The sequence below is a fragment of the Camelus bactrianus genome, chromosome 15 (genome assembly GCF_048773025.1).
Source record: "Camelus bactrianus isolate YW-2024 breed Bactrian camel chromosome 15, ASM4877302v1, whole genome shotgun sequence".
NCBI lineage: Eukaryota > Metazoa > Chordata > Mammalia > Artiodactyla > Camelidae > Camelus > Camelus bactrianus.
In genome coordinates, this window is record NC_133553.1 from 68,158,286 (window position 1) to 68,186,081 (window position 27,796).

General features: G+C 41.4%; 1 long non-coding RNA gene and 1 pseudogene across 3 annotated transcripts; one reads left to right on the forward strand and one right to left on the reverse strand.

Annotated features, from left to right (window-relative positions):
* The window catches only part of LOC105066984 (uncharacterized), a 29,058-nt pseudogene extending 14,932 nt beyond the window's left edge, over nt 1-14,126 (reverse strand).
* Nucleotides 14,127-14,378: 252 nt separating this feature from the next.
* On the forward strand, nt 14,379-27,796 carry LOC141573351 (uncharacterized). 3 transcript variants are annotated; one of them, XR_012499029.1, is made up of 5 exons: nt 14,379-14,886; nt 15,216-15,351; nt 18,559-20,936; nt 21,748-21,865; nt 27,202-27,796. It is a non-coding gene; the product is annotated as an uncharacterized LOC141573351 (long non-coding RNA). The 3 variants fall into 3 exon arrangements; XR_012499030.1 differs by lacking the exon at nt 18,559-20,936; XR_012499028.1 differs by lacking the exons at nt 18,559-20,936; nt 21,748-21,865.

Consider the following 27,796-nt stretch of genomic DNA (forward strand, 5'->3'; position numbering starts at 1 on the left):
ATACAGAAAGCATCAAATAAATATATTTCCAAGAACGTAAGTCATTTAGCCTTTGTTACAGTCTCTGGAGCATTTGGAGAAGTCGCATGTGTCTGGGAATTATCAAATACTAGCAGGAACTAAATCAATGTATTTAAAATACCCAAACAAAAAGTGAGAGTCCATAATTTAAGTGCTGAGGAAGTTAAAAATCTAAATATTAAAGATGTTAAAAAAAAATAAACCAATTATTTCTTTAGCACAAAAGCATACACCAATTAGATTTTTCTTCTGAAAGCAGACCACTAAAAGCATTTTTAAAGTCCTCATCTACAATGATTGCTTTAAAGGAAACTAAATTTATTCACTCGTTGTTAAACCACCTCTAGTGGAATTTGTGGCATACTAGTTCCGGTGTACAACTGTTCACAGAGTAAGAATGAGAGATAAAAAGGCAGGAGGCATCAAGGGAATGCTAGTGCTCAAGACATGAATGTTCATAAAACAACGCAATCCTGCTTCTTTTTCATATGCAACATTTGTCTAGAAAAAGCCTACTCGTTCCAACATTCAAGTGTTTTAAACTAAAGGAAAAAAGGTGGTGAAGCAATGCTTTCCCTAGACACATCGAAATAAAGCTCAGGGAGTGTGCTTTTTCCCAATCTCTCTTTATGCAAAAAAACAAAACAAACAAACAAAAACCCTGACATTCATCAAGTCAACCTGTCAAAATTGCTTCTTTGAATAAATTATGGCTTAAGAGACTTCCTGAAAGTCAGGGTTAGTGGGGAGAGCTGAGGATGGAATGAAGGCTGGGGAACTGTCAGGTGACGAGGATGCAAAACCACAGCAACTTCTAAAAAAATAAAATAAAACCCAGAGAAGAAACCAAATGAATTCAGAATGCACTAAGAACTGGCAGACACATAAGAAGGAATGTGAATGGTCTTTAGGAGAAGAGAGGGACTTTCAGCTGACAGCCAGTGGCCTCAGGAAACAGAGACTTCAGTCCTACAACCACTAGGATATGAATGAGCTCGGAAGTGGGTTCTTCCCCAGAGCCTCCAGATAAGAGCTTAGCCATCCAATATCCTGTTTTTGGCTTTTCAAGATTCCAAGCAGAGTCCAGTTGAATCAACCCCAACTTTTACCTGCAGAATTGAGATTTAGTAAATGGCTTTGCTCTAGGCTGCTAAAAAGAAAGAAGAAGAGGGAGGAGGAAAGGAAGGAGGAGGGGGAGGAGGAGAAGAGAGAAGAACAGAGGAAGAGGAGAAGGAGAGGAAGGAGGAGGAGAAGAAGGAGGAAAAGGAGAAGGAGGAGAAGGCGACAACGACGATGATGATGGCGAAGGAGAAGGAGGAGAGGAAGAACTAGAACTAGGAGAAAACAAAGGAGACCAAATCAGAGGGTGATACCTGGCTGGCAATGTCTGCAATATTGCTAGAACAAGGGGTAGGCAGTTTTGATGAAGATGTCAAGGGCCAACATGGCCAGGACATCACAGGGGTCCCAGGTCTTTGGGAAAGAATTTCTCAGTTGAGGAGTGGGCTGCTGAAGTAGAAACCGGGGAACAGACCTCACCCACTTGCCGGGTTTGTCTGGGCTGAAGTCACTGAGGAAAGGGGAAGCCTTTCTCTTAGCAGCTATTTCCCCTGATTCTGGGGCTGTACTTCAGTTTTACCGGTGTTACTCGGGTAGGGTCAGGAAAGACAGGGTAGGAAGGGTGGTGATAAATCAAGAACTAACTCCTAGTATTATATCCAAAATTAAATGAAATGAACTCATTTGACATCTGCATTGCTCACCCACTTTTTTTCTCTTATAACTTGAATTATCACCGTTGGACATCAGTGATTATTTCTAGACAGTAAAGGAGGATTTCCTTTCCCAAATTCTACCAAGGTTTATTCTTTACACTGTTCTCAGTCCTCAGCCATTGCTGTCAGAGATTCTTAGGCACAGAGGTGTTACTTGAAGCCTGAGACTGTCACAGGGCGCTCAGAAGCAGTATGTAAACAGCTGAAGTGACACAATGTGATCATTTCCGTCTCAGTGCTGTGTGATCAGCCCAGGGCAGGGCACTGGGACCCAGCCTGGGCGGCTCCTTCCGGAGAAAGTAGGGCTGAGGACGGTGTTAAGCACTTAAGTAGGAGGCACTGTTCTAAGGAAAGAGGAAGAGTGCTCCAGGCTCGGAGAACAGCACACGGCATGAAGAAACGTTCAGCTGAACTGCAAGCAGATAAAGTTCCAGAGAGGTCGGAGATGACCCTGGGGAGGCAGGGACCACTTTGCTGAAGCCTTTGTGTACACTTTGCTAAGGGTGTGATTTTACTCTATGAAGTGTTATTCTTGAAGGGTTTTGAGCAGATGAGGGACAGACTGTGGGCTTTACCTTTTTTTTTAATCTAGATGACACTGGCTGCCGTGAGGATAATGTGTTGGACAGGGACAGAGAGGCTCTGGTGGGGAGGGGGTGGTGGATTCCAGGAACAGGAGTGACTTGGAAATTAATGGATCCTGGTGGTAGTGACACTTGAGACTGAAGTCAGCTCCATCCTTTCTCCTTTTATTACCCTAAATTTCTTACTGTAATAAATCTGCACAACTTTTAGCAAATCATCAGAGGTCTGCTACTGATTGATTCTCTAATTCTGAACTCATCTCATCTCTAGGGACATCAGCTGAGTTTCTGTAAAGTGATCAATTGAATGAGGTGACCATTTGCTACCTCTAATAATTATCTGTATTTTCTTAAGCACCGTGCCTGTGACTTACTTCTGCAACTAGAATACGCAGGAGATTAAGAAAATTACTGAAATATTTGCAGTGATATCACTGACATGGAAATTCAGTTATCCTCTCTTCACTGCTAAGCACAGTTCAGTTCTTGTAAAAGTGACTTATTATGGAAGAAATTACGACATATACTCAGTGAGACACTTAGGGAAAAAAAACTTCCCTTGGCATGGTTAGGTCAAAATGCAGTTCCATTTACACTGTTATAGGGTTTGGTTTTTTTTTTTCCTTTGGACTAATTCATTACTTAAAGAATAAATTTAGACATTAATTTCCTTAAACGTAAGTCCTTTTAGAATTGAATTTTACAGAATGATTTCATAAAGCAGAACACTGTATTTTCTACAGTTTTATTGATATTTTTATTTTTATACCGTAACTGTTATACTTACAGATCTCTTTAGGCCAGGTAACCCTATATCTCCCTAAATCAATAAAACCCAATTATATTAGAACAGTGTATTCACATCTGATAGTTCAGTAAAAATATTTCAGAGGGATTGTGCTGCTGAAGTCTACAGAACACCACAAACAGAAGAACTCTGGGCCCGTAGAAAAACATTAGATTCAAAATCTGGATTCTGGTCCTAGTTCTGCTACTTAACTTTATGACCGTGTGTGAGCTTTGTAACCTCCCAGCTGTGGGTGACCTTGTCTGTTAAATAACAGGGTTGAAGAGGAGCTCTCCAAGGCTCCATCCAGATCTAAAATGCTAGGTGTCGAGAATTAAATGTGTAAGTCAAAAAATATTAAACTACTATATTGTTATATATAACACAATAGATATTTAAACCAGGTGGCTTCAGTTTTGAAACCCTAACAATATTTTCAGACTTGTCCCCAAGTCTATCCGAATAAATATGCATGCTTTTATGCCTAAAAAACAACCTTGAATATCTCCCACCATTGGTTCTAGGTATGAATTCAGCTTGTTTTAGCATATCAATGCATCTCCACTACAAAAGAGAATAATTTAAAACATCCTCTTAGTGGAGAGGGTATAGCTCAGTGGTAGAGCACATGTTTACCATGAACGAGGCCCTGGGTTCAATCCCCAGTACATCCATTAAAAAAATAAATTAAATAAATAGACAAATAAACCTAATTACCTCCCCCTCAAAAATATTTTTTTAAATCCTCTTAGCTTATAAAATGAACAGTTTGAATAGAAAATAGAATTAGAATAATCCTTTTGTCATTCACTTAATTGTTAGGAAGCTCAGCATAATTCAGATGTCACACTTATAGTAACTCTAAATTCTAAAAATCTGAATCAAACAACATTACCAGAGTTTTCTCCTGTACTAAAAGCTCTCTGAAAAGATTTTATGAGAACTCTGTCACCTCCCCACCCCAAAGCACCCAGCGTAAGTTTCCACACTAGGTCATGTTACATTGTGTCAAAACCAGGCAGCTGAGCCCGCAGACCTAGCAGAGCGGGTGGCAGCGGTAACTTGGTCTCATTCTCACTACCTTCCTGGAGATGCAGCTGCAGCCTCCTCTGGGGGTGGAAGTCACTTCTTTGGAGGGTTTTAGACTCAAGAGAATGGCCACCAGGGTCACACTCGTGAGCCACAACTTTCCAACTGTAACAAAACTTTCCTTTTGTGTCCATGAGAAGCACTGTTCATGACTTTCTACAGTCATGTAAGAATCACCTTGAATGTCTAGATGGAAAGTGGTCTGAAAATTTGCCCCCTAAGGGGAACACTTTGCCCTCCAAGTGCTTCAGGCTAGGTCTATTGATCTGCGGGTGTTTCCCTCTGCTTTACTTGATCTTGGCTACAATTCTACGGGGTCATCTGCCAGCTATATAAGCAACATCTTAGCCTTTAAAGAAGTCAGCAAGGATAGCAGTGTCAGCGAAAAGAAAACATGTATGCCTCTAATAGAGTTAAAATCAGGAAGTCTCCATCAACAACCAGTAAGTCTCCATCAATAACCAGAAAAAAAGGTCTTACAAGTTCACCCTTCTCCTGCTTCACCTTCTTCCCCAGAGACACCCTAAAAAGTAAGACTAAATGTCACATTGTTTAAAATTCTTAGTCCCTTGGCTCAATTTTCACCAGCCAATACTGCTAAGCATTCCTAAGCCCCCACAGCGCCCCCTAGATCATGCAGAAATACACAGTGCTCTCAGCGGCTTTCCAATCTAGCTGTCAGGGGCTGGTCCCAACCAGAAAACAGCCCAGAGAAAACCAGGAGGTGAGGCTGAGTTTCTGCTAAAGTTAAGGATTATTGACTGTACCAGCAATTTTGTAATTAGGGAAGGGTTAGAAAGGGCTCTGACAGCAGAAAGGAAGAAACAGAGGGAGGTCTAACTCTAATTCACCTGCATAGTTTATTTGCTAAGGTCTTGGGTAAAGAAAAAAAAAATGATATGGCTCAGGAGGGCATGATCAGCCCGGCGTAAACCAATTCAGTGAATAAGAGAGCAGGACCACCCTTTTCAAAGGAAGACAATGTGTAGTCTTGAAGGCAAAGCCTTCATTAGCTCCAGCTTGTAAAAATAGTAGATCAAGCTACAGACCAAATTAAACCCTGGGTGTCACTCACAAAGCACATTCAGAGAAACTGCCCACAAATCGGCCAGTGCTGGTGAAACTCATCAACGCACATTAAACCCTGTATTTCACACTATTCGGACGATGGAGCCTACCTGTTCACCCTCTGGACCAGTTTCACCAACCACACCCTGCAATGAATACAATACTCTTTTTAGTATTTTGAGATTTTTAACTATATAATTTCAAGTGAACCAACTCCCCTTTGGGGCTGATGGGTAAGAACAAGTGTGGATAATGTGTCAGAAGAGAAATGCCATCTTCTCACCACCTAGCAAGTGTCACGAATGACCTGGAGAAACAAACAACTGTCCAAAACCTCACTGGCCACTTGAAGTGATCTCTGACCACATTCATGTAAAATGTGGCGAGTAGGAATGTAAATTTACAACTAAATAGGAAGTGTGACTACAGTTAAAATTTTCACTTTACTTGGCTTTTATTTTTTCCCTTCTAAAAAATTATTGCATTAGTAGATGTCTGGCTTCTTAACCTCCACTCTCAGTACTTTAAGATATCTTTCTGGATAGATCTCTATGATAATTTCTAGAAAAATTCTCCACTGGGCCCAAAGCAAGCCTGGTTTCTCAACATAGCAGAAATCAGCCTTCCAAACAAGGAACCTTCTGGACGGCTTGAGAGCTCACCCTGTCACCTTTCATTCCTGGAAGTCCAGGGGGGCCAGGAACGCTGGGGAGGCCAGCGCTACCGAAAGAACCCTGAAGGACAAGCACAGAGTCCCCAGAAGCACAGTTACTGCAACACAGAAAACACACAAGCCAGACACGGCCTCAGGTGTGTTGACTCCTGAGGGCTGGGCTCGGTTTAACCCTGCTCCTCCCACCTGCCACGTTCTCAGGAGAAGAGAGCCCGTCCCCCCTCCCTCCACCCCACCTCTGAGGTCTTCGGTCCCGTGCTTTATGCGCCTCCCCAGCTGTGGGCTCTTTCACAGCCCCGCTCGCTGCGTGAACAAGCCTGCTTGGGGACGAGGCAGCATTCACGCACAGTCCTCTCCAATTCCAAGAGCAACCAGAGGCCACACGGAGCCCTCCACATCTCCCCCAGTTTTAAAATAAATGCTACCAGCCATGTAGATTGAAATACCCTCTGGGGGTCTCCTAGATTTAACTGGAAATCTCACATTTACCTTTTCACACACTCACCCAGGAAGAGAAATCAAGGAAGGGTGACGAAATCACCCTCTGTAACTTGTTTTTCTCTCCTGGATTTTTTTTTTTAATTTATTGCATTTTATAGGAAGCAAATAAGCTGCTGGAGACTAGAAATATTACTTACCAGTTTACCTGGTGGTCCTGAGGGTCTGACTGGCCCTACTTCACTTCGACTGCCCTGGAAAAACACAAACACGATGGTCAACCGGACAGTCTACCAAAATGCACGTGTAATCCCTGCATCAGTAAAATAACATTCGACCTAGGTTTTTGTTTAAGTATAAAAGTCATCAAGGTATTCCCCAATCTTCAACCGAAGGAGAGACCTTTATATAAAATGCCTGCAGCCCCCTCAGTGTTCATCCTTCCATACGTATTCGAGGGCTGTACACTGTGGTACAGACCTTTCAACAGAAGTCACATCCCATACCTCTACAGAAAATGGCAATCAGGAATTTCCAGCGTCCAAATCACAACCTAACTTAGATCATGGTTATTTTGTGTACATGTTTTATCCTCTCGTTTAGACTTATGTGTTCCTGAGGTATAGACATATTAAAACTTTGAATTCTACTTTTATGTCTAAAACACAGAGCAAATTTCAGGTCTACAGTAGGCTTTAAAGCAATACCTGACAAATGATCTTGAACCTCAAAAGAGTGAAAAAACAGGCACAGGACAGAGATGTTTCCCTATAAACTACTACTTCAAAAAGACACAGAGAGTAGAAATGTGTCAAGTTTCTGAAATAAAAAATGATTCATTCTATTCGTGCTTGTTCTAAACATGCCTTAAAAGGTTAAACATATTTTGGAAAGTACAATTTATAATGAAGATATACCAAAAGCGACACTTTTGTGAGCCAATTTCAGTTTTTTATTGGAAACTCCAAGCCCTTTGAGTAAAGGAAACACATGAACTCTTCCATTTTTTAACCTGAGAACTTCATACACTTTTATGCAGGCTGATAAAAGCTCATTTCATTTCAAAAGACTATGAAAGTAGTTTTTTGAGTTTGTTTTCCTTTTAAAGGACATAACAATTTCATATTAATGCTTAATATTTGTAAATGCTTCTGATAAGATTATCCTGACCTGACCCATATGCTAGTCATTTATCTATAAATAGAAGGAAATGTCAAGACCCATAAGCCTTCCAAAGTTTCAACTGCTCTAAAGGATTAAGAGGTGTTTGTCAAGTTATAAGTCTCTCACTATGAGCTGTCATTTCATGGCAGCTGATTCTTATGACTTACAGCTGATTTAAACAAGATGTTCTTGAATGCTTTTCAAAATCTTTTATATACACATTCTGCCTAATATATGAGCCTGGATGATGACATTGGTCCTTAACCCTGTGAGCAGCTTAGGAGCCAGAAGCCATGCCTGACAAGGATGGATGCTGGGAAGATGTCAGTCACATGGAAACCAACCTCGGTGATAGATTCTTCAATCTGTCTCTACCCATAAAGACTGGGTTCCACCGCATTAATTCGACCCAGCAATTCAAAGTTCAAGACAGAGTTTCTCCAGTATATCTGCTCTGCTGGCATTTCCAAATAATTTCTGAACTGCATCATGACTGAAATCCTAAATGTCACTGTGCTAATGTGACTTTAATCCACAGAACAATTAATAGTCCTTGGCAGGAAACATCATTAATCCAATCAAAAAAAGAAAGAAAGTTCTTTGCACAACCTCAAGTATTCATTTCTAAACAAATGAACTGTTATGCCATCGTATCCAAAATGAAGATGATTAATACAGTTTTTTTTCTCTTCCACAAACCAAAGGGCTAAATTAAAATAAAGGATTCTATAACCTTTCATTCACTTTGGGAGAGATTAATTTTCTTCCTAGTCAAAGGCATAGCTTTACTCTGCTGGAATCTCATTTTCTCCATCTTTCATGAGCTCTTACTATTCAGTTCAGAAGTCTTTCCCAACCCCTGGCAGGCCCTTGGTAACACCTACGAATGGCTCAGAACCCAGTTTAGACAGCCTGCCCTGCTGAGCTTCTTCAGCCACGACACTGCCACACACACAGGACCAGGGAAAAGACCGGTGAAGTCATGGGCATTTACTCTGCCGTCACTGCACACATAGACAGCATGTGGGTCTTCATTTTTATTTCACTTCCATCCTATAATCCTTGGCTAGTATTTCTATAGAAATCAACTCGCTGTGAAAAAGGGGAATGCTTATTTTCACAACAATAGTCAAATAGCTACGAAAAGAGTATTAGGACAAGATTTTTCTGATGGCCATCTTATGATTTCTATATGTTCTAAAACCATGCATATTCTTTCTCTAAGTTCTGGAATTCCACCTGGAACTAAGGTGAGCATGAGGAATCAAGACGTAAATAGTAATCTCTGAAAACGTACATCTGATGAAATACGTCCTGCCAGGAGCAATTCACCATAAACTGGTAACCACAAGTGTGCTAAATAAATGATAAATCTCCTATGTTTCAATAGCTGTGGTGAAACCATATTCTCAGATGTGGGCAACAGAGGCTGGTGGGGAAGTGGCGATCCTGCCCAGTGGCTAATATTTACAAATTCCAGGACAAAAGTTTTGACCTTTAACAAAAGAATTGGAAGGAACCAGGAAAAAAGGTAAAATCGTATTAAAAATGTGAAGACCATAAGAAATGCTCTATTTTTCTCTTGGATGCTCTGTGTCACCATGTATATCCCCAACATGTTCAGACACATCTGCCAAAATTCATCCCTATTTCAGAAGCCGATCAAGGCTTTTTTTAAAAAAGATGCAGACCCTCTACCAGTGATTCCCAACTCTGGCTGTGCACTGAAATCCCCTGGGGAGTTTTCAGAAATATATTTCACTGGTGTCTTCCACCCCTCCACACCCCATCTCTTTGCCCTGATCCTGATTCAGCAGGTCTGGGGTAAGACCCAGGGATTTGTTGGGGCTGATGTTCTGTTGGTGTGTCTTCACCAGCTCCACTTAGACTTTTGTTAAATGCTTGTTGTGAAAGTTCCATAAATACTGACATGTAAAATCTGTGAAAGATATTTTGTGCCGTTAGAATTTGCCAAGCTAACTTCAAATAAAAAACATTCAGTGGAGACTTGACTTATGGAGGCATCAGAGGGTGGAGAGGAGGACATGGACCCAGAGCCCTGTGGCCAGGTCTGAAGTCTGGCTCTGCTATGCAGCAGGGAACTCCAGGCTCACAACTCAATCTCTCTGGGCCTTAGTTTCTTCATCTGTAAAATGGGTTTTTTCGAGGATTAAGTAGTCACATGATGCACTTAGAACAATGTCCAGCTCATAGCAAGCACTGCAGACGTGGTAGTTATTATGTTTACCCAAGGTTTTATTTAAGGTTCTATCCAAGGAATAGAGAAATCAATCAAAATTACGTGATTTAAAAAAATTTTTGTTTTGTTTTCTGGAGGAGGTAATTAGGTTTATTTATTTGTTTGTTTGCTTACTTAAATTTAACAGACGTATTGGGGATCAAACCCATGATCTCATGCATGCTAAGCATGCACTCTACCACTGAGCTATACCCACCCCCTCAAAATTATGTTTTTAATCAAATGTTTAACAGAATGTTCTTTGCCTTCTAAATCTCCCAAAACTCTTTAAAAGCACAAATCATGCTTGCAAAAAACAAGTCTCTAGACCTCAATTCTTGAGCTTCTGTCAAGATCACTGATAACGAGAAGGCACCATCTTTGTAAACAAATACTGAGAGCTACTTTGTAAAACTGATTTCAGTAAATACAAATACTTCATTGTGGATGTCTCCCTTTTAAAATGGAACTACTATATATATATATATATACACACACACACACATACATATATATACACATACATAAATGAATAGCTTTGCTGTACACCTGAAATTAACATGGTAAATCAACTACACTTCAATAAAAAATAAAATTAAAAAAATTAATGGAACTTCTAAAATATCACAGAAAGCATAAACTTCATTATACTTGTGTTGTCATAATTATTTCACCAAGAGAAGTGAATTTGATTTCACTGGGCTCTAGACTGTGACGTCTGATTGTCATTGCATTTGCCTGATTACCAAACATGCTAACCAGCTGAAGAATGAACGTTATCCTTACTTAGCACCTCGCCAACTTTAGAAGTGGTTAATTATAAATCACTGTACTTAGTCTGTATTATACACTGAATGCCTCTTTCTGGCAAAAAGGATGTTCAACCCAGAAGGTCAGTTATGCTTTCTATAGACTGTTGCTTCTACAAAGCCATTTTCATATTAACACTGGAAGATCATATTAGTTCTACTACAAGGATACTTTTTAAGTTTGCCACGAAGATATTTTAAAAAGCGATCCAATGTTACAGCACTGTGTCATTTGTATTTCCCTCTGGTGTAGGGTTAAATACTCCCTCTCACACTGAGGCAGACCACAGTCTGTTCGCACCATAACCATCACAGCTGCATCACAGGCCGCTGACCGGGGAGCACTCCAGGGCCTGGCGGGGCAGGGAGCCAGCTCAGGCCAGCAGCGGCACGCCAGGTGGGGCCTCTGAGTTGAAGCTGCTGGTGACGGGTTCGGGATGGGGGGCTTCAAGAGAAACGAGAACTCCCGGATGTCCCAGACCCCGGGGGGGTATAACCTTCAGAAAACCGCGGGTCGATCAGCATGGCACTCATCTCAGTCAAATCACAAGGGCAGAGCAAGCACAACCCATACAGCAAAAGCCCTGGCAAGTTCTGAGAAGCCCGGAAGAGGAAAACGGGCCAGGAGCCATTCCACGGTAGGACCAAATCAGAGGCTCCAGCCACCTGCCAGCTCTAAACCAGGAGCCACCCAGACCCAGATGTAAACCCCATGGAGTGTGATGAGGAAAACCAGAAGCACAGTCCAAATGGTAAAGATACGTGTTCACAGGTAATCACTAGAGATGCCCAAAACGCCAATATGTTTTGCTGTGTCATTGGCAAAATTTGATGGATTAATGGTTGGGGGGGGGGGTGTCACACTTAATTTCAAAGACGTGCTTCAGTTACCCTTGGCCATTTAGTAGGACACCTTAGAAGCAGGTTTCATTCCTTCTACTCAGCTTCTCAAATTGAGATTGCAGGAAAAACAGATCAAACTCGTGATGAAGAGCTGAAAATGTGTGAGCTTACTACTAAAAGGAGTTTAATGATGTAAAACGAAAGAACAAATGTATCTTTCAGAACGGAGTAGATTTGGCGTTAAAACTTCACTCTGGAACTATATATATAAAACCTCTCATGACACTTCTCTGAAAATTTTATAGTAGGTGGGTGAGAAGTCAATTATCATGAACAGAGGCAGCATAGCAGGATTCACTGGACCTCCCATTCAGTTTATTTCGAGGAGTATTTCTTGAGCATGACCTTATGGCAGGACCGAGGACAGAGATGCAGGGAACACAAACGTGGATCAGACTGTCCCTGTCTCCCTTCAGTTTCCACACCACAAGGCAAAAAGGGAGATTCCGAATAAGGAGAGATCCCTTCTTATCTGGGAGACAGGGTGTGATCAGGGATGGTTTCACTGCAGAATTAACATTTCAACTACATCTAGGAGGGCATAGGAGACTTTGAGTCAGAGAAACAGACAGAGGCCATCTAAGAGCAGGGTGTGGCAAAAGCAAACAGGCGGCTGAGAAGCACAGAAAGTACTGAGCACAACCTCCAAGGCAGGCAGAAATGGGAAGTAAAACTGGGGGATAAACAGACAGCTCTGTCTTCTTCACTGTCAGTGGAAATCCGCTGAAGATGTTTAAACGAGGAAGCAAAGGGACAACGGAAGCTGTACTTGGCAAAACCCAGTGTGGAGGTATGAGCAGACTGGGAGCACGACCATTCCCCAGACGTTAGTGTCTGTCACCAGGACTGTGGGAACATGGCTGCAGTTCTAGGGGGAGGTCACAGATGGCAGGCATCCTGCTATTTGCAAGAATCCTGGAGAAAAAAGAACTATCCCAGTCCAAAGATCAAAAGTGCCCTGCTGGGAGACACAGGTACAAGGAGGATAGACGGGAGCTAGAAGGCAATGATCAAGCAGCAGTGAACTATCGCGAGAGCCAGGGAAGTGAACGTGGGCTGGGAAAGAAAGAATCAAATCCGAGGCTGTAAAAGAGAGGAGTTAAATGACTAACAGACCCAGGAAAAGATGCTCAACATCGCTAATTAATAGAGAAATGCAGATCAAAACTACTATGAGGTATCACCTCACACCAGTCAGAAAGGTCATCATTCAAGTCCACAAAGGATAAATGCTGGAGAGGCTGTGGAGAAAAGGGAACCCTCCCACACTGTTGGTGGGAATGTAGTTTTGTGCAGCCACTGTGGAGAACAGGAGGGAGATTCCTCAGAAGACGAAAAACACACTTGTCAAAAGCTTTGGATCTCGGGGGCAGGCCAACAAGCTCCCAAAGGCCGGGCCTCGCCCCTTCTTCTGCCGCAGCTCGCTGGTGCCCCACAGGGTCCGGGGCGGCCTCCGCTCCCAAGGCGGGCCCACCTGCGCGGGAAGGCCGTGGCCTGAGGGCCAGTCTGAGGTGCTCCGGGGCGGTCCAGCGCCCTCCCACCTCCCGGGGCTGCTCCCACTCTCCCAAACCCGCATATGAGCGGCTGCCAAGAAAGACGCGGGGTTCAGTAAATACTAATGTTGGGGGGGCATCCCAACCAGGGCGGCGGGCCTGGGACCCGCCTCAGGGTCCTAACGGGCCGCGAGGCCTGGGCCTCACCTCCGCAGCCCTCCCTGTGCGCCTCCCCAGCTGCACAGCCCAGGCCTCACCCGCCGACTCCCGACCTGCGCGCCCGCACCAGCGCCCCCTTACCTGCCCGGCGACGGCAGCACAGGCGACAGCAGGCGGCGGGCGGCCCAGAACCCGGGCCGCCTTCCTCCTCAGGAAGCTGGTCCGGGGGCACCCGGCTCCCGCCCAGCTTCCACACGCTCTGGGCGCGCTCCCGCGTCCGCGCGCGCCGGCGTGCGTGTCGGTGCGCGCCCCTCCCCCTCCTACCCTCAGCACGGACGCTAGGCTGCGGCTCCTGCGGCAGGGTCCCTGCGGGCGGGGCGGCGGGGCGGCGGGGCGGCGGGGCGGCGGGGCGGCGGGGCGGCGGGGCGGCGGGGCGGCGGGGCGGCGGGGCGGCGGGGCGGCGGGGCGGGCCCACTCCGCGGCCAGGGCTGGCCAGGTCCCCAACCCCAACGCCCCCACCCCGCACCCCACAGGATCCCAGCACCCAACTAGAACCACCACCGCCCCGGGCCAGGCCACATTCCCCAGCCCCACTCCCCAGCCCCACTCCCCCTGCTCGCCCACCCTAACCCAGTCACTGCCTCCCCACCCCCTGCCAGGCCCGGTCCCGGACTGATCGGACCCTCAAGACAAGGCTCCTTCTCCTCACCCCTAAGTCCTCGCCCCCGTCTACGCCCCGCTACGTCCTAAGCTACAGCCCCCACAAACCAAGCGGACCTCTCCTGCGTCACCCCAGGTCCCCCCACCATCCAGAAGTAGTCCCCTCACCCTTCACCCAGGAATTAACCCCCAACCCTCAGCCGAGTCACTTCCATTCCCAGCGACCCCTCACCGCGGCATCCCCCACACCCGGAGTGCACCCATACCCCAGCGGACCCCCTCACCCCGTAGGGGCGGGGCGGTCCAGGTTCCGATCACCACGGCGACAGCCGCCAGACAGGGATACTGGGCAGAGTGGGGGCACACAGCCCTGTGTCCCAGGTTCCCGGCCGGGGCGGGCGGGGGCTGCAGGCCGTTCCAATTCCTGCCTGGGTGTCCGGCCCCACCCCCACGCCCCCACCCCTCTCCCCGTGCCCAGTGCCTCTTCTGAGCCCATGGGTCAGGGTGGTCCCGGGCTGCAAACCTCTCGCCAGTGGGCCTTGGGTGCTTGATGGTGCTGCCGGGAGGGAGGGGGCAGCCCGGCCCCGGGATGGACAGCAGGCGGCGGGCTGCCCTGGGAGAGCCAGTCGACTTGCTCCCATCTCCCCCGCTGCCTGGCTTGGGGGCAGCCTCTGCTGCCCCAGCTTCCTGGAAAGAATTTCTCTCTGTCAGCCTGCTCCTGGGAGGCAGTCGGGGTGTGCTCAGGCGACGGCAGGATTGGGGCTGCCCCATGCTAGAGCGGGGATTTGCTCCCATTTCCCACTGTCGGTGTCGCTGCCCCCGCCCATGCATAATAGTCAAAACAGTTTTCTTAATATAAATATCCAACTATATTAAATCCCATCCCTAGGACTGCTTGGAACAAATGTGAGCTATTTGAAAACAAAGAAGACTATTATGGAAATAGAAGAGGAGTCTGAAGGGATTCAGTTTCTTAAGGGCAGTGGAACTTCTGTCTTAAGGATTGACAGCTTAGAACCCACTGGTAAGAAATGTGAGGGCCATGAGTTGACAGGTTACTATGCTTATAATTAGAATTTTTAGAAAAATTAATTTATAACTATTGTGGAGCCTCCTTTACTGAGGTATGTAGACAGATTTAATATCTTCCTAGAAGGTTTAAAATTACACCTCTGGAGAAGCCTTATATCTTTACATGTTGTGAATGTAAAACTATACTTACTTGGTGGGTAAGAGTAAAATATGTTTTAAATTTTTTCAAGTTTTTTTTATATAATGTTAATAGATGTATCATTAAATTAATTTTATCAAAACTCTGTATGTTAATAAAATATATTTGTGCTTTTCGTTTAGATATAGTAGTTTCTGAGCTCAATCACAGTGTTCTTGGATTAGGATTGGATGCAGTAGAAGAACAAGAGAAAAGGAGCAATTTTTTGAGAAAGGCTTAATATCTTCCACGGATTATTCAAGATTAAATAAGGAATACGTGCGTAATATAAGTATAATATACACTAATCATTAAATGATTTTTGTGTCTTTCTGTATTTTTCAAAGGCTGGTCTATGCATGGACTTAAATGTGTTGATATTTTAACAGGCAAAAGTTAAACCTTATTTTTAACTCTCTCTGTTCATTATTTTGGTTGGAGTTTCGTGTGTGTGTGTGTATACATACACATATATACATATACATATATACATATGGAACATGTTGATTTGTATTTGTATTTGAGAGCCTCCAAATATCTGAAATTTCATGCCTGAGATACTATTTAATCTAATAGCACTTTGCCCAAAAGACCTAACTAAGAAAGTAATTTATTAAGTGATTTTCCACATATAAGGTAGATAAGAGAACCCAGGTAGCTCTTGTAAACTCAGGGGAGATCGGACCAGAAAGGGAAGGAGGAACCAGGCAGTGAAGACTGACTGGGCTTGTGTCCTGCCTTTGTGTGTGGTCGGCCCTGACGCTGATCAAGAGACCTCATCTGTCTTGGGAATCCTGCTGGTTGACTGAGCTGGTGCTCTGAAAGTGCCGTAGACCTTTGGCATTCTCAAGACTTTGGTGAAACCTGATGTCTTTAATTTCCTCAGTTTCAGTTTTTCATTTAATTTTTTAAAATATAAATGGAAGTCAGATTACAGTTTAAGATTTTAAGAACACCTTTAAGAACACCAAACTATAATTAGACAAAGTGGCAGGAGACTCACAGCCTCCGGTTATGAGAGTGCCTGTTCTCACGACGCGTAGATTTTTTACACGGTGGACAAAGCAATGACTGTCATGAACTGTGTGGGGTCTGAGGTTTTTACTCTTCTTCCAAGCCAACAAGTCAGCCTGCCAGTTTTGTGGCTGCTGACAGTAGATGCAAGATTTCTGGGGCAGAAGCAAAAGGATTTTATTTCTTACCACAAAAGAAGTACCAGAATGTCACGGTTTTTTGCCTGGGTTTCCCATGCCCCGCAAGGTTCGCGAGGTCCATGGTGGCTGTCCATCTGTGCGGTGGGCTGCTTGACAGGAGAGCGTCACTGAGTCTGGGCAGCCACTGCTTTATTTTCAAAACAGTTTCCTCATAGCTTCCAAATATTTAGCTTTTGACAGGAGTGCTTGGGAGGACATTTGTATTGTTAGAGACGTTTTTTAAATTTCCACAAAGGATTGCACGGAAATGTACTGTTAACATGCAATGCTCAGTTAAGTAAATTTGTTTTAGTAATCAAGCTAACATGGAACTAACTGAAGATAAACAAGAGAATGAATTAAAACACTAAGAACTGGCAGGTAATTTCACTGGGTTTAAAATTTAAAGTATTTGAAAAGATAATATAGCTTTCAGTAAGGACATTGATAAGAGAAAAATACTTAAAAGGAAAATTGTATTACTTTGGAAAGAGCTTGAACAGGTAGGGTGAGTTGCCTATGTTACAGGCTGAACTACTAAGGAATTGTAAGTGCACTGCTGCCTCATTTATTGGGAGTGGGTAATAGACCCATGGAGAAGACAGAAAAGGGATTTTTATGCTTGGACCAGGGGAATCTGTAAAGCCAGGACAAGTATCTCCAAAGCATGGTTAGGGAGGGGTATCTTTTTCCATCTTCCAACTTTTAATGTGTCTGTTTTTATATTTAAATTGGTTTTCTTGTAGATAGCATATAGCTGAGTTTTGCTTTTATATCCAATCTGACAATCTCTGACTTTCCATTGAGATGTTTGTACCCTTTGCAAAAATATACTCACTGGTATGGTTATTTCCTGTTTTGCCATTAATTTTTATCTTTCCATCTTTTTTTGTTATTCCTTTTGTCCTGTATTTTTTTGGATTTGTATTTATAGCATTCCGTCTTAGCCCTTGTCTTGGCCTGTCAGTTGCACTTCTCTGCTGTGTTTTCTCTTAGTTGTCCTTTGATTCACAATATGCATCTTTATCTTGTTAGAGTCTAATTTCAAATAACACTATACCACTTTATATGAGTCTTAACAACCATCAACTACCTCCAATCTTTTTGCTATTTTTGGCATACATTTTTCTATATATCTTAGAAACCCCATGATGTATTATTATTGTTGTTATTATTATTGTTGTTGTTGTTGTTGTTTTTAACAGTCTGTTACCATTTTTTTTTTTACTTTTAAGGAAGATTGAAAGTTTATGCTTATATAAAAATTTATATTTATCCACATATTTACCATTCCCAGTGACTTGCATTCCTTCATGTAGATTTGAATTTCTTTCTTGTTTTACTTTTTAAAATAAGATATAGTTGGTTTATATAGCATTGTATTAGTTTCAGGTGTACAATATAGTGATTTAATATCTCTATACATTGTGAAATGATCACCCCAATAAGTCTAGTTAACATCTGTCACCTTACATAATTACAAGAAAATTATTTTTTCTTGTTATGAGAACTTTTAAGATCTATTCTCTTAGCATCTTTAAAATAGTTGCTATCTAGTATTATTTTAAGTTTCTATCTAGTATTTTTCTTCAGCATGAAGAACCTCCTTTAACAAGATTTCTTATAGTGCGGGTCTACTAGGAATAAATTTTCTCAGTGTTCATTTGTCTGAAAACATATTTTGCCTCTGTTTTTGAAGAACATTTTTGCTTGATTTAAAATATTAGGTAATTTTTTTTTCTTTGAGCAACTTAATTATCTCATTCTCTTGTCCCCTAACATTATTTCTCATGAGAAGTCAGTGGTAACTCCTATTATTGTGGTTTTGTACATATTGCGTCTTTTTACCCCACTGTTTTGAAAATTTTCTCCTTATGCCAATTTTGTGACAGTTTGATTATGATGTATCTTGGTGTGCTTTTCTTGCATTTATCCTGTTTGGAGGTGGTTGAGCATCAATTGATCTGTGAATTTATAGTTTCCATCAAAATGAAAAATGTTTTTGCCATTAATTCTTCAAGTATCATTTGCTTTCTGATCCTAACTACAAGTATATTAGAAAGTTACATTTTGTCCCTCAGGTCACTAAGACTTTCATTTTTTTAAAGCATTTTTTCCTCTTTGCTTCAGTTTTTATTGCTATGTCTTCAAGTTCACTGATTTTTTTTTCTTTAATTTTTTGTTAATTCATTGAATGATTATTTTTTCTTTCTCTATGGAAGTTCTTTTGGATGTTTTTTCCCATCTCTTTAGTATGTTTGCTCATGTTCTTTTTTGTTTGTTTTTTTTTCAGGTCTTCAACGTTGTGCACATTCTGCTGATCCCAGTATTCGTTCATTTCTTGGTCTCTTTCTATTGACCGCTTCTTCTCCTAATTGTGGTCACTTTTTCCTCCTTGTAATTCTGGTGATTTTTTAAATTGTGTGTTGTATGTATTGTAGATTTTTACATTGTTGAGTGTCTAGATTTTATTTCCTTCTTTTAAAGAGTGTTGAGCTTTGTGCTGGCAGGTGGCTTGATCCTTTCAAGGCTTTTCTTATGCTTTGTTATGGGGAGTCCAGAGTAGTTTTTATTCTGGTAGAACTTGACACTGCTTCCAACGCATAGCTTCTCAGAGGTTTCTACTGAATGCCTCTGCTGAACAAGAATTTTTTTTCCACTGAAGTTGGTTAGAGCTTCAGAGTCTCCTTACCCATGTGAACTCTGGGAATTGTCCAGCCAGCAGCTTTTCAGACGTTCTTTGCTCAACCTGCGTATAAATGACTTAGTTTTCAGGAAAGACTCAAGGGGACCCCATGCGGATTTCTAGTGCTCTGTTTCTACATAGGTGCCTCCTCTCTTTATTGCTGCCCTGTGGATTCTCATCACCTTATCTTTTCTGTACTCTTATCTCTGTCTCCTTAACACGTGAGGCTGTCCTGATCTCCCCCTCCCTGCTCAGCGCTCCAGAGTATGCATACCTTCAGGTACTCAGCTCACTGGTTTATCTTTGCTTAGGAATCATATTTTTGTGCTGCTGGTTGTCCAGTGTCTGAGAACAGTTGTTTCATATATTTTGTCCCATCGACTCATCATTTACAAAGTCCTTGAAATTCAAGATGGCAGAGGAGAAAGTCCTCTGGATTACATCATAGTTAAATTAAAACTTTCAGCCAGATTTTCCAACAGAGAATGAAAATGTTTCCAAGTGTATCTTTTAGATCTTTTACATTGAGTATTATTTAGTTATTTACTATTTATGCAAGTAATATTTTCAAAGTTGCAAGGGTATAGAATATAATAGTAGACATAGTACCTTGAATGGGTGACAGCTTCCTGTCAAAAAGATCAGAACAATAAAAATTAACACTCTTACTATTTTCCAGTGTTAAGAGCTGGGTATTATTATCTCTGTTTCTCATACGAGAACCAGTTTCTTAACTGGATTTTTTGTTTCACTTTTCATGTGAACACAGCTTGCCTTCATATCCCTTTCTGACTCTCTGACCCGCTGCTTTCCTTCCTTCTGTTTCTTGTCTATCTCATTTCTCTGTGTGGCGACCAATGACATTTTCTTGCTTCAAACCTAGCTTATTTATGACAGGTTCCTGCAGAGGGGGTTGGTCATTTATACGTTGGACATACAGTGTTTGCCTGTAGACTGTTCAGTTACTAAGTGCAACTAGCAAAATATAGTTTTAAAAAGTGTATATTAGATTAACACTTCACTTTTCTTAATCAGAAGTAGTATTTGGCTTTATTAACTTTTGGTTCAGAATAAGTGTAACACATGCAATAATAATACTAACAAAGATAATTATTATTACTAAACATAATCAGCAACCCTCTGAAACATATACTACGATCATCCCCACTTTACAGATGGGAAAAACGAGGCAAAGAGGGTTTGTGACCTGCTGACGGTTCTATAGCTGACAGTGATAGAACCAGGAATTGAATCCAAGCCTTCTGGCCCCTGGTTAGGCTCCTAAGCATTTTGCTGTCCCACCAGAGCTGTTCTTACACTGCTTCTTTGTAGTGACACAAACACTACCTCCCCTTCCATTGACTTCAGTTAGTTCCCAAACCCTAAGTAGTTGTCTGAGTTTATGGTCATACCCTCCCATGTCTCCTCTCTCCTTGTTTATCATCTTTACTTAAGCAAAACTAATCGCTGAGGTTCTTAAAATTCAATGAGTCTCACCTGGACTATTAGAATCTTAATCATTTGACATTGGTCCTAGAGCCTAGGATTTGTCTAATGCAAAGTAATTTCTCGGTAACTGTTTTGAATTTAATTATGTCTTCTGATACTCAGAAAACCCCAGGCAGGGTTCTTCCACATATGGAAGAGAAAGGAGGTGAGCTTCTCAGCCTCAGAATATAGACATTGACATACTTAACCAGCTACCCTAGCTTACCCACCTAAGTCGCAGTGCCCGTGCTGTTCCGCCCTTGTATTCCCTGTGAACTAAAGTGGGGATATTCTGTTAAGTAGGTCTCACAGAAAGCATATGTATTTAACTTACTCATTTGCAGACTTTCTTTGCTAATTACACTCAAGTTGTCCCCTCCATTCTAAGAGAAGACTGAAGGACAGTCATTCCAGATGCAGACTCTCTAGTACCTCCTGCAGTCTTTCTCCCATCAGGCCATCCTGTCTCTGAATGTGATCTACTTTTTGAGATACAAGTAAGATTATGTTTATTTCTAGCATGATCAGTTTCACTCTGAAAAGGCCGTTCCTCATCTACAGCCCACAGCCCACTTCAGTCTCAGTCAATCCTTTGATTGAAGGGCTATAAACAACAAATTAAAAATGGACGAAGAGGTCCTGGCCGGATAGTCCCTGCCCACTCTCACCACAAGTAGTCTGATGGCATCATGTTGACACAGACACAGCTTTTCCTTCTGCTGCAAAGCCATCGAGATGCAAGCTGGGACTTGAGCTGAGAAGTGCCTGGGAATGGGGAACAGTAGAGGTCATTTAAGGCTCGTATTCACCTGAGAGAGGGGTCAGAGACCAACTTTTCATGAGCACTGCTCACGGGTTACAGTAGAGACACCTATAAAGACCCCAAAAAATCAACTTAAAAAAATAAGCAAAATCCAACCTTTTGTTTGAGTGTCTGGATTTCACAAAGTGCTGCCTTTTGTAAGTAAGCAGTATGAGATTTTTGTCTTTAAAAATCAAGTAATTAAAGTGTCTTTTAAAGATATGAAATCTTTTAAATAACACTAGGAATTTGTAGTTGGTTAATGCAAAATATTAAAAGATATAAAGCTCATAACTATTTGAAAGTACCAGACACAAAATAAACCTAAATCTTATGAATTGTATTCTCATTAAATCTTTGCCCCCAAAAGTATGTTCTTAGAAGTATCTTTATGTTTAACTAAATCACTTTTCTGCAGACTTATTTTGGATGTCAACAATCTTTTCCTGGAATTTGACTTGACACTATTTGACAGTCCTTGTATTTTTTAAAACTATTTTCTTCAGAAAATTACATTTTCTGATTTTGAAGATGAGGAAGAAATTAATGCACCTTTGACTCCTAAAGAAGAGACTGATTGCAAAGAAAATTCCAAATCAGAAAAGATAAATTGTACCCAAACAGGTGTGTATCAGTCATACGTCTGACAGTCTGGAAACTTCTTTCATCGCCTTAGCTGGCCGTTGCTGCATGAAGAACCCTACTGCAGAGTTCTTCATAGTCTGCTCATTGCTGTGACGTTGCAGGTCTCGTCACACTCGATTAGACTTGTTCTTAACTCAGGACGTCAGTGTAAATCTTAATGAAATACATGGCAGTTGGTGATTTTGCAAAGGTTTTCTTTCGACAAGTTTCCTGAAGCTTTCGAACTTGAAAACTTTATGAAGATCTCGAATCTGATTTCTGAGCAGGTGTATTAAGTTACACTTTCTTCGGTAGGTCTTAGTCCTGTGAAGTGCAGCACGTACCCTTCCTCAGTATTTGTGCTAGTAGTGACATTACTGTCTAAAACTCACTTGGCTAGGATCATGAATTCGATTATTGTGTTCACATTTGATGTCACTGTACCCTAGTTCTCTCATTTCTCAGGTCCTGCCAAGAACCGGCTACTAGGCCTGGCCAAGGGCGCTGCTCCACGCCCCCTGCCAGGCAGAACTGACCCTTGAAGCTGTCTGATAGTAGCCAGTGGGGCAGTTACTATTCATTACGCTGGTCTTGATCTGACGACAGTCTCTCTGGGGACTGTGTGTTAGGACTAGATGTTTTGAACATACATGAAACCATGTATTCTCTAAATAAAAGCAAGGATCCCTTACTGGGTGTTAAGAAATACACTTTTTTTTTTTGAGTTTGCCTAATACTTTGTCCTTGGGTGTCTCTATGTCACTCAGTTTGGGGGAGAAGAGAATATGACCTTAGAAGTACATGAAGATTAATGTGATCTGATGATTGGAAATTTAATAGGATTCACACTTAGAATACAGTGATTACAGTATTTTGTATTATGATCATTTCTGTTGGAAAAATAAGTGGGTCAGCAGAAGGCACAGTAGTTTGGTGTGTTAAGAAAATCTAGCCTGTGTGAAAACGTGTCGCCTGAATGTGGAAGCCTAGCAGAGAGCCCTCTGGGTACGCGTCAAAGCAGGAAGGCACGGGAGCCCTGCGGTCGTGGGCCACTCCCACACTCTGCCTGTCCAGGTGGGGGACGCAGGGGACCCTAGTGACGAAACTTGCTCTAAGGGAAAGTGTAGTTTTGACAAGTTTCAATTATTGCCCTTTGATGACCTGCCTTTTGAAGATTTTTGTCTCAAAATGTAGATGAAACGATGAGTACAAGTACTATTTGATTGTTAATTTTGAACATTAAGGGGAAATGACTGGTGATGTTAAAATGACAGGGATCTCACATGAATCAGACATCTTACCTTGGAGTTCAAGAAATGGGAGAATTTCTGAGCAAGGAAGATGCACAGATGGCGTCTAGATACTTCAAATAAGGCTCATGAAGGCCTGAGTTATTCCCTGGTAGTTGCCGAGGTGCTGGGGAGACTTTTGGAAGCTCTCTCACAGCTACATTCTCTAGTCTTACAGGGTTATTGGTGAATGAGAGCGATGAAAGTAATCTAGAAAGCACATTTCTTGATCTTTTCATGTTAGAGTAAAGCACTGGCTTTCAAATTTTGTTACTGTTTGCATTGTGGTTATTTTATGTAACTTTGATTTCAAATCATATAATCATTTTCTTTTTAAATTAAAGAAGAAGAGAGAACTGGCATGGTGGCTAATGACAGGTTTAACCAGTAACTTTCAAACCGCCTTTAAACGAATTATTTTATAAGATGAGAATTACAGAGGCTTCCATGGGTTGCTTAGAGGAAAAAAGAGAAAGGATTCAGGTTGAACTAGGTTATCAAGGACCTGGGAGTGTATGGTTATATATTTAATAGATAATAGTGTCTGTTAATTCCAAATTCCTAATCTAGCAAAAGACTGAGCTGATTACTTTTTTTAAAATCTTTTTTCTTTTTAAAGTAGGGTTGTTTGAGATCTCTTCTTCTTTGTTCTTTTTCTTTTAAAAAAAATTTCTTTGCTTTTTTTTTTTTAGATTCCACATATGAGCGATCTCATATGGTATTTTTCTTTCTCTTTCTGGCTTACTTCACTTAGAATGACATTCTCCAGAAACCAGGAACTTCCATGTTGCTGCAAATGGCATTATGTTGTCAGTTTTTATGGCTGAGTAGTATTCCATTGTAGAAATACACCACATCTTCTTTATCTAGTCATCTGTTGATGGATATTTAGGCTGTTCCATGTCTTGGCTATTGTACATAGTGCTGTTGTGAACACTGGGGTGCATGTGTCTTTCTGAATTATATTTTTCTCTGGATAAATGCCCAGGAGTGAGATTGCTGGATCATATGGTAAGTCTATTTTTAGGTTTTTAAGGAACCTCCATACTGTCCTCCATAGTGGCTGCACCAATTTACATTCCCACCAACAGCGTAGGAGGATTCCTTTTTCTCTACACCCTCTCCAGCATTTATCGTTCGTGGACTTATGGCCATTCTGATTGGTGTGAGGTGATATGTCATTGTAGTTTTGATTTGCATTTCTCTAACAATTAGTGATGTTCAGCATCTTTTCATGTGCTTGTTGGCCATCTCTGTGTTTTCTTTGGAGAAATATCTATTTAGGTCATCTGACCATTTTTTAATTGGGTTACTTGGTTTTTTTTTATATTAAGGTGTATGAGCTGTTTGTATATTTTGGAAATTAGCCCTTGTCGGTCACATCATTTGCACAATATTTGCGAATATGTTCTCCCATACTGTAGGTTGTCTTTTCGTTTTGCTGATGGTATCCTTAGCTGTGTAAAAGCTTTTAATTTCAATTAGATCCCATTTGTTTATTTTGGCTTTTATTTCCATTACTCTAGGAGCTAGTTCAGAAAATACATTGCTGTGATTTATGTCCAAGAGTGTTCTTCCTATGACTCCTCCCATTTTTTATGCCAAAGGCAGCATACTGTGTACAGCTGTATCTTACATTCGTTCACTTAACTATATATCCTGGAGCTCTTTCTAAATCAGTAAACAGAGATCTTCCTCATTCAGTTTTTCAGCTGCGGGGTACTCTGCTGCATGGATACACACAATTAACCAGCCTTTTCAAGTGGGATACTTTATTTCTACTCTTTTGCTATTGCAAACAATGCTGCAATGTACATGTGACATTCCATGTATGAGCAGGTGTATCTGTAGGATTCACCTGGGCCACATATCAAAGGCATCTATAATTTAAGTAGAAATGGCCTCCATCTCTTTCAATTAAAGAGAAAGGGTTTAAAAAATAAATTTAAAGGCACTGTGTACACATATTTTTATTGTGATTAAACATACAGAACATAAAACTTACCATTTGAACCATTTTTAAGTGTACAGTTCATTGGCACCTAGTACATTTACATTATTGCACAACCATCATCACTGTCCATCTCCAGAACGTTCTCATCCGTCCATCCTGAAACTCTGCAACCTCTAAACGCTAACTCCCTTTTCTTCCTCCACGCTAGTCCCTGGTAACAAGCATTCCACTTTCTTTCTGTATGAATTTGACTATTTATTCTAAGTACTTCATGTGAATAGAATCATACATTATTTGTCCCTTTGTGTCTGGCTTATGTCTTCAAAACTTCATTCACGTTGTAGCAGGTGTCATCATTTCCTGTTCAAAGCTGAACAACATTCCATTGTATGGATAGACCACATTTCGTTTATCCATTCAACCATTCATGGACTTTTGGGTGGTTTCTAGCTTTTGATTACTGTGAATAAGCACATTTTTAAAAACAGAGGTACGTTTCTCATTCACCCCATCCCCAAGGCCCTTACCCAAAGAAATCTGATGCCAGTATTTTTGTTTGTGGTTCCAGAGTCAGTCTCTGAAAATGTAAGCATTTTAGATACAAAAAACAGCTTCCTGTGTACATTGTCCTGAACCTTGTTTTTATCTCCAATGGACAATACATCTTGGAGGTTGTCCATATTAGTACCTACTGATCTGCCTTGAAATTTTTTCAAGTATATATTTTTAATTTGAGCTGGAGCTGTCTTCTGAGTGCAAAAGCTTTTAAGTTTGATTAGGTGCCATTTGTTTATTTTGGCTTTGATTTCTTTTGCCTTGGGAGGCTGATCTGTGAAAGTATCACTACAATTTGTGTCTGAGAATGCTTTGCCTATGTTCTCTTCTAGGAGCTTTTTTAGTGCCATGTCTTATGTTTAAGTCTATAAGCCATTTTGAGTTTATTTTTCTGTATAGTGTGAGGGAGTGTTCTAACTTCATTGGTTTACATGGGGCTGTTCAGCTTTCCCAGCACCACTTGCTGAAGAGACTGTCTTTTCTCCATTGTGTATTCTCACGCCCTTTGTTGAAGATTAAGTGACCATAGGTGTGTGGGTTTATTTCTGGGCTCTCTATTCTGTTCCATTCATCTATATGTCTTTTGTGTGTGTGTGTGTGTGTGTGTGTGTGCCAAAACATGCTGTTTTGATTACTGTAGCTTTGTAGTATTGTCTAAAGTCAGGAAAGTTTATGTCTCCAGCTCTGTTCTTTTAGCAATGTTTGTACAGCTTTAGCAATTCTGGGTCTTTTGTGGTTCCATATAAGTTTTAGGATTATTTGTTCTAGCTCTGTGAAAAATGTCATGGGTAACTTGATAAAGATTGCATTAAATCGGTAGATAGCTTTGTGTAATATGATCATTTTAATAATATTAATTCTTCCAATCCAAAAGCAGGGGATATCTTTCCAATTCTTTGTATCATCTTCAGTTTCCTTTATCAGTGTTTTATAGTTCTCAGCATATGGGTCTTTCACATCCTTGGTTAGATTTATTCCTAGGGTTTTTTTGTGTATTTTTTTTTTAGATGCAATTTTAAATGGGATTTTTTTTAATTTCTGATATGTCATTGTTAGTGTAAAGAAAGGCAACAGACTTCTGTGTATTGCTCCTGTATGCTGCTACCTTGCTGAATTCCTTTATTAGTTCCAACAGTTTTTGTGTGGAGTCTTTAGGGTTTTCTTCACAGGGTATCCTGTTATCTGCATACAGTGACAGTGTTACCTCTGCCCTTCCAGTTTGGATCCCTTCTATTTCTTTTTCTTTTCCAATTGCTGTGGCTGGGGCCTCCAGTACTATGTTGAATAGAAATGTTGAGAATGGGCATCCTTGAGTGCTTTAACAACCTTTAACAGATGTGCTGAGTTTTCATATGAAGATGCCAGGCCTCAAGTAGAATTTGGTAGTGATACAGGGAAGACCCAAATCCTTTTCAGCACCATGAAAATGGACCCACTGAGTCTAAAGGACTAGACATGCAAATAGAAGACAAATGGTTTAGGCTGAATGGTCTTCAGAGAAAACTAATATCGTCTTTGTCTTATGTGTTTTTCCATAGGTGCCAGCCTGAGGCCCTTTATGATGGGGAACTGCAACAAGACCCCAAGGACCCAAAACCTCCAGTTTGCATGACGAGAGCCCATCCTCCCAACCTGTGATACTGAGCAGAAGAGAACGTCTGTGCTCATCTGAGTGGACCTGCTAGGCATTCTAGAACATGGGCAGGAACCAAGAGGTGCAAACCTCCCCGTAAAGAAAGGAAACTGTTTCTCAGAGAAAGGAGATGGTTTTCAGGCTGAGAGGCTTGCAGAGGGGATTGGATAAAGGCAGAAAGCAAATCAAAGGTGACAAAGCCAGGAGTGGGGAAGGACAGATTCAGGGAGGGAAGCATCTATATTAGCTATACCAGGACTGACCAAGAAATGAAATGTAAATTTTTAAATTGTCTTTGAGAAATATGCTATTAAATTGTTCAGAAATTTTTTGAAGATAATTATTAACATTAAATTTCATATAAGCCAGTCACAAAATCATCTTAAATCTTCTGGCAGCCATAATTTTAAAAAGTAAAAAGAAACAAGTAAAATTAATTTTAACAAGATATTCAAAATATTGTTATTTCAAAATATAATAAATACAAATATATTAATTAA